General features: G+C 43.0%; 1 pseudogene; it reads right to left on the bottom strand.

Annotated features, from left to right (window-relative positions):
* Positions 1-1213: 1213 nt before the first annotated feature.
* LOC110303134 (26S proteasome regulatory subunit 10B pseudogene) lies at positions 1214-2381 on the bottom strand (annotated as a pseudogene).
* Between the last annotated feature and the right edge of the window lie 4975 nt (positions 2382-7356).

Genomic DNA, 7356 nt, shown 5'->3' on the forward strand with positions numbered 1-7356 from the left:
GCTGTCCCGGCCCCTCCTGAGAGTGGGCCCTGAGCCTTGACCCACAGCACAGTAGAGCTAGCCCTGGTGGTGGGAGCACGAATGAGCTAGCCCCAAAGGTATGAAGGTATGAGGCAGGGAGAGCAGACCCCGGGGTCATGAGAGCAGGAGAGCTAGCCCTGCCTTTTACAGGCTTCGGCATTGGGTGAATTAGTCAGGGCAATACTAGAGAGCTGGTCCTGCCCACAGGGTGCAGCTGGCAGCTAACCAGCTCAGCTCCCACCCAGGCCCAGATCCAGGGCTATGAGTTGTCCCACCCCAACATCTACCCCATCTGTGAACTTCTGGAGCATCTGAAGGAGCCAATCCTGCAAAGTCAAAGCTGAGAGATCTCCATGACACAAGGCAACAACAGGACATCCAAGAGAAGTCCCAGGGAGGATCCAGTATTGATAGTGTAGCAGAAGCCAGAGGCCTCAGATCAGACCAATGACTCACTGCAATGAACATTTACAAGTAAAGAAGAATAGACAACATGCTCATATTACCACTAGAGAACATGGAGACATCCCTAGTTGGGACAGCTTCAGGGGATCATGCGGATGTCCAGGGACTGTGCAGAAGTGACCACATCCCCGACTGGTCTCACCTCTCACTAGTAGCAGCACAGCACGGGCCCTGTGCCTCACTCATCTAGTAAGCTCAGTAGAGCTGGCTCTCCTGTCGGACATGTGGGTGAGTCAGCCCTGAGGCTGTATGTATGAGAGAACTGCCCCCTCGCCAGCTGCAGCACTCAGAAGAGCAGGCCCTGCACCTCACCTGGAAAGCACAGCAAAGCTGACCCTGGTGTGTGTGGGAGTGCGCGGGGGCGGGGGGGGGGGGGGGAGGGGTGGACAGGTGAGCTGGTCCCAAGGGAGAGAGTAAGGGAGAGCTAGGGCTGCTACTTGTCTGCCTGAGGTGGTGTGGGTGCAGGGGTGAGGCCCTTCCTTCTTCCCACCTCATCACATGCAATAGTAGTAGAGAGAGAGGGCCTGAGGGCAGGAGGGCAGGTGAACTCATCCTGCCCCAACCCCTCCAGATCAAACTCAAGTAGTCAGGATTGGACGTAGGTGCCTTTACCCACTAGGTCATCTCACTGTCCTTTAAATCCATTTTTTTTTAATTTTCCTTAACTTTATTTTTACATTAAGCCAATGTCTGTCTGTCATGCAGCCACCAAAACCCTTATAGTAAGTTACACAGGTTTATAGTCTAGTTTGAACTCTAGCTTCTTGGAGTCAGCCACTTCTCTGACTGCTTTCATGAAGTCTTCCTGAACTACAAAATCGTGATTGGCATGAATTGCCCACATACCTGCTTCGGTACAAACATTTCTCAGGTCTGCTCCATTAAAGCCATTTGAAAGCTTTACAATTGCTTCATAATCTATTTCACCATGCTTTGTAATAGGGCCTGTGTGGATTTTTCAATATATCTAATCTTGTTTGTTCATTTGATAAATCAATATGTATTTTTCTATCTAATCTTCCTGGGCACAGCAAAGCAGGATCCAGTGTATCTGGACTGTTTGTAGCCATGATCATTTTAACTCCATGCAGAGTATCAAATCCATCCATTTGATTTAGTAACCCCATTAAAGTTCTCTGAACATCTCTGTCAGCTGAAGTTCCCTCAGAAAACCGACAGCCACCAATAGCATCTATTTCATCCGTAAAAGTTATGCATGGCTCGTGGTCCCTGGCCTAATTAAATATTTCTCTAATCAAACGAGCACTTTCACCAATGGGCTTGTCTCCAGTAGAACTAGATACAACCTTTAGGAAGTTGCAGTCCAGCTGGCTGGTAACAGCTCTTGCCAAGAGTATTCTCCCAGTGCCTGAGTCCATAGAGAAAACAGCCTTTTCGAGGTATAATTCCTACACGCTGGAATAATTCTGGATTTGTAAGAGTAATTCTATTACCTCTCTTAATTCCCAAATCAGTTCTGGCAGGCCTCCAATCTCAGAATAAGATACATTTCCAGGATCCTCATGTGACATGTTGTAACCAATGGATCCACCTCCCTTGGCACATAGCTCATGATGGCTAGTGTGGTCCAATCCAAGGCAACTCTGGGTCCTGGCTTCAGCTTACTTTTATCAAACTGCTGACGACAACCTATGACGTATCTTGGTCCACTTGTTGTTTTAACAGTGATTTTTTTCCTCTGTTAACTGTTTAAGTGATTCACCTACAACCTGCCCCACACTTTGTAGTGCCTTCAGATCATTATCAGACTTTTCATACTGCGTGGTAGGTTCCTTTCATTGTTCCCTCGGCTCCTTAAGGCAGCCATCAGTCTCTTTGTGCTCTAGCAGCTTCTTGTGGTAGTCTGGAAGTGCCTTATCTTCAGGGTCCACCATGATGAGAAGTCGTCGCTTCCTTTAAATGTATTTTTAACTAAAGGATATTTTCAGTGTATGGTGGATTTGTTAGGATTCAATGCTATTGGCAATCCAGGAGCATCTGCAGTCTTCATTCCCCTCCAGTCTCATCTGGTATGTTACATTGTATTTCTACATGAGTTAGAACTACAGTGTTGCTTTTGCATTTAAACCTTAACTGTCTAAGAAAACAGAAACCTTGGCACGCAGCCCATCGCTGTGTGTACTCATTCCTACGGCTCTAAAATCTAACCTCTCCCTTCAGGTCCTTTAGCTTTCTCACAGGGTGAGGGTGCTATGAAACTTGTGTCTGGCTTTATTAAGTGAATACACCTTAATTTCCTGTCATTTCTTTAAAAATTGCCTTCATTACACATTTAACCCAAGGTTGCTAATTCATTTCAGCCATTACAAATCCCTCTGGAGCTGGGAGATAGCTCAGTTGGGAAAGTCCTTGCCAGGCAAGCATAATTACCTATATTTGGAGCCCCATCAGCACGTATATAAAAAGCTAGGGGTGGCTGCTGGTACCTGCAATACCAGGACTAGGGAGATGGAGGCAGGAGGCTCCAAGCAGCCAGTTTAATCCAATCAGTGACTATCAAACTCAGTAACGGGCCTGCTCTCAAGACCTAGAATGATTGAGAAAAACTGTCCAATGTTGACCTCTGACCTCCAAACGAATTCACACATGTATGAAGAAATACACACACACACACACACACACACACCTTTTTTGTTATTTTTTATTAGATATTTTCTTTCTTAATTTACATTTCAAATGTTATTCCCTTTCCTGGTTTCCCCTCTGAAAATCCCCTCTTCCCCCTTCCCCCTCCTCCTGCTCACTATCCAACCCACTCCTGCTTTCCTGTCTTGGGATTTCCCTACCCTGGGGCATTGAGCTTTCTCAGGATCAAGGACCTCTCCTCCCATTGATGTCAAACAAGGCCATCCTCTGCTACATATGCATCCGAAGCCATGGGTCCCATCATGTGTACTCTTTGATTGGTGGTTAGTCCCAGGGAGCTCTGGGGGTACTGGTTAATTCATATTGTTGTTCAATATGGGGCGCAAGTTCCTTCAGATCCTTCAGTCCTTTCTCTAGCTCCTTCATTGGGGACCTTGTACTCAGTCTAATGGTTGGCTGAGAGCATGCACCTCAGAATTTTTCAGGCACTGGCAGAGCCTCTCAGGAGACACCTATATCAGGCTCCTGTCAGCAAGCACTTGTTGGCATCCACAGTAGTGTCTAAGTTTAGTGACTGTATATGGGATGGATCCCCAGGTGGGGCAGTCTCTGTGTGGACTCCAGTCTCCAGTCTCTGCTCCACACTTTGTCTCTGTATCTCCTCCTATGGGCATTTTGCTCCCCCTTCTAAGCAGGGCCAAAGAATACATACTTTGGTCTTCCTTCTTCATGAGCTTCATTTGGTCTGTAAATTGTAGTTTGGATATTCCGAGCTTCAGGGCTAATATCCACTTACCAATGAGTGTATAAACCATGTGTGTTCTTTTGTGATTGGGTAACCTCACTCAGGATACATTTTCTAGTTTCATCCATTTGCCTAAGAATTTCATGAATTTGTTGTTTTTAATAGCTGAGTAGTACTCCATTGTGTAAATGTACACATTTTCTGTATTCATTCTTCTGTTGGGGGACATCTGGGTTCTTTCCAGCTTCTGGCTATTATAAATAAGGCTGCTATGAACATAGTGGAGCATGTGTTCTTATTACATGTTGGAGCATCTTCTGGGTATATGCTCAGGCGTGGTATAGCTGGATCTTCTGGTAGTACTATGTCCAATTTTTGAGGAACCACCAAACTGATTTTCAGAGTGGTTGTACCAGTTTGCAATCCCACCAGCAATGGAGGAGTGTTTCTCTTTCCCCTCATCCTCGCCAGCATCTGCTGTCACCTGAGTTTTTTATCTTGGCCATTCTGACTGATGTGAGGTAGAATTTCAGGGTTATTTTGACTTGCATTTCCCTGATGACTAAGGATGTTGAACATTTCTTTAGGTGCTTCTCGGCCATTCAGTATTCCTCAGTTGAGAATTCTTTGTTTAGCTCTGTACCCCATTTTTAATAGGGTTATTTGGTTCTCTGGAGTCTAACTTCTTAAGTTCTTTGTATATATTGAATATTAGCCCTCTATCAGATGTAGGGTTGGTAAAGAACTTTTCCCAATCTGTTGGTTGCCGTTTTGTCTTATTGACAGTTATTACAGAAGCTTTGCAATTTTATGAGGTCCCACTTGTCAATTCTTGATCTTACAGCACAAGCCATTGGTGTTCTGTTCAGGAAATTTCCCCTGTGCCCATGTGCTCAAGGCTCTTCCCCACTTTCTCTTCTATTAGTTTCAGTATATCTGGTTTTATGTGGAGGTTCTTGATCCACTTGAACTTGAGCTTTGTACAAGGAGATAAGAATGGATTGATTTGCATTCTTCTACATGCTGACTGCCAGTTGAACCAGCTCCATTTGTTGAAAATGATGTCTTTTTTCCACTGTATGGTTTACACATACACATCTTGAACTATCTTTTCATGTCTTTTCTGTTTAAATGACAAATATAATATTGTAGTTTTTAGACAAACCAATTAAAATTATTATTTCACTAGTGGATAATAATTATACAGAACAAGTTCTCCTAAAATTTTATATTAAGAGATCACCTAAATTTCATATTATAATGTGTATGTGCATTTAACTTTTTAAAGCAATGTATTCCCTAATTTGGGTTTTTAGAAGTTTTCTTTCAAACACCTGGGTGTGATTTTTTTTTTCTGATTTGTCCTGATTGGGACTCACTATGCATTCTGTAACTGTAGGTTACTGTTTTTAATTGATTTTAGAAAATCAGTGAGGAAAGATATTATTATTTATTTTTAAATCTGTATTTGCTAATTCCCACCTCTGGTCTTGTTTATATTGATTTGTTTCTCCTAACTATACCTTATATTTTTTTCATATTTTCATTTATATAGCATATTTTTTATTTTAATTTTGGAAACAACTTCAAATATTCAGGCAAGTTACAAATGAAGTAAATCCTTTTTTAAATAATAATAATAGTTATTATTGATGTCATCATCATTATTAATACTGCTACTACTATTATTCAGTCTTAATATGTAGCCCGTGCAGGACCCTTACATAGTCCATTTAGCCTTAAATTTGTGATCCTCCTGGCTCTCTAAATTATTCCAGAGTAAATTTCTAATAAGAGGTCCTTTTGCCCACATGTCACCTCTGTGTGGATATATATACTGTCTATAACAAATACATCCTCCTACTTAGCCAAGGGCAACCATTAATGTCAAACAGTCAGTGCTTCTGTGTTGCCACCATCTTTCCTGCAGATACATTTCTGCTCTCTTTGACAAGGTCTTTTATTATGAAATGTAACAGTCCAGGAACTCACCTGGGGCTTAGATATCATGTCTCTTGTATCTAGTTCAGTCTGTAACAATCTCAGTCTCTCTTGACTTGCATGACCTTGACTATTGTAAAGATTACAGATCAGAGATTAGAGAGAGGGCTCAGTTAGGAGCACTTGCTTCTCTTCCAGAGGACCAGAGTTTTGTTCCCCCCAATACACACATTGGGAAACTCACAACTCCAGCCCCAAGGGATGCAACACCATCTTCCGGCCTCCATGAGCATTATACTTGTATACATACATACACACAAACACACACACAGACACATAATTAAAATTAAAGTCAAATCCCCCCAAAGTTACATACTAGAAAGAAGATTCTATACTGAGACACTATATCTGAAAATAGAAAATTACAATATCATTTTAAATGTTCTAGAACATCAAAAAGCAAAAGAAGACTTTCTAAATATTTTCACAAACTATGTATACTATTGACATCAAATCCTGGAAAGAAATGCGCACGCACACACACACACACACACACACACATACACATTTTCTCTCAGTCTAAATTGTGTGTATATATTTTAAAAACTGCAATGAAAATTTAGAAAAAAGATGACAAGCATATTAAAAATAAAACACTAGTGAATTCCAGGACAGCCAAAGCTTTGTAGAGAGACTGTGTCAAAACACACACACACACACACACACACACATACACACACAAAGCCGGTAGTGGTAAGCACCTTTAATCCCAGCACTTGGGAGGCAGAAGCAGGGAAATCTCTGTGAGGCCAGCCTGGTCTACAGAACTATTTCCAGGATAGCCAAAGCTACACAAAGAAACCCTGTCTTGAAAAACAAAAACAAGCACACAAACAAACAGCAGCATTTATGCTAAGGGACAGCAGTAAAGCACATGACAAATGCAATTCTTACACACACACACACACACACACACACACAAAGACAACTATAAATTCTAGAGGAAAAATTTAAAAGAACTTCATAAGCATAAGTGAACCGATGAATCCCTGGAGGCCCTGAGGTGCAGATGCAGACAGAGGTAGCCATAGGTATGAGACAAGTTACAAGTCATGGGACCTCACTCTAGGAGTATCAACAACAGTCGTGGTGGAACAGAGCAGCAAAGCCCTGACAGAGAAGAACATCATTGTTCTCAATGAGTGAAAGGATGAAGAATACAAGAGACTGGAGAGTGGCCATATTGGGGAGGACACTGGAGGAAGGAAGGAAGGAAGGAAGGAAGGAAGGAAGGAAGGAAGGAAGGAAGGGAGGGAGGGAGGGAGGGAGGGAGGGAGGGAGGGAGGGAGGGAGGGAGGGAGGGAGGGAGGGAGGGAGGGAGGGAGGAAGGAGGAGGGGGAGGAGAGAGAGAGAGAGAGAGAGAGAGAGAGAGAGAGAGAGAGAGAGAGAGAGAGAGAGAGAGAGAGAGAGAGAGAGATTGACAATCGCAAAGCCTGGGTAAGCACTTTAGCTTCCCTGAAACAGGCCAGCACAGAGCCAACCAGAACAATCTGAATTAAGATTGCAAAAGCCACTCC

The sequence above is a fragment of the Mus caroli genome, unplaced genomic scaffold (genome assembly GCF_978045245.1).
Source record: "Mus caroli unplaced genomic scaffold, Mus_caroli_1 scaffold_1, whole genome shotgun sequence".
In the NCBI taxonomy this organism is placed as follows: domain Eukaryota; kingdom Metazoa; phylum Chordata; class Mammalia; order Rodentia; family Muridae; genus Mus; species Mus caroli.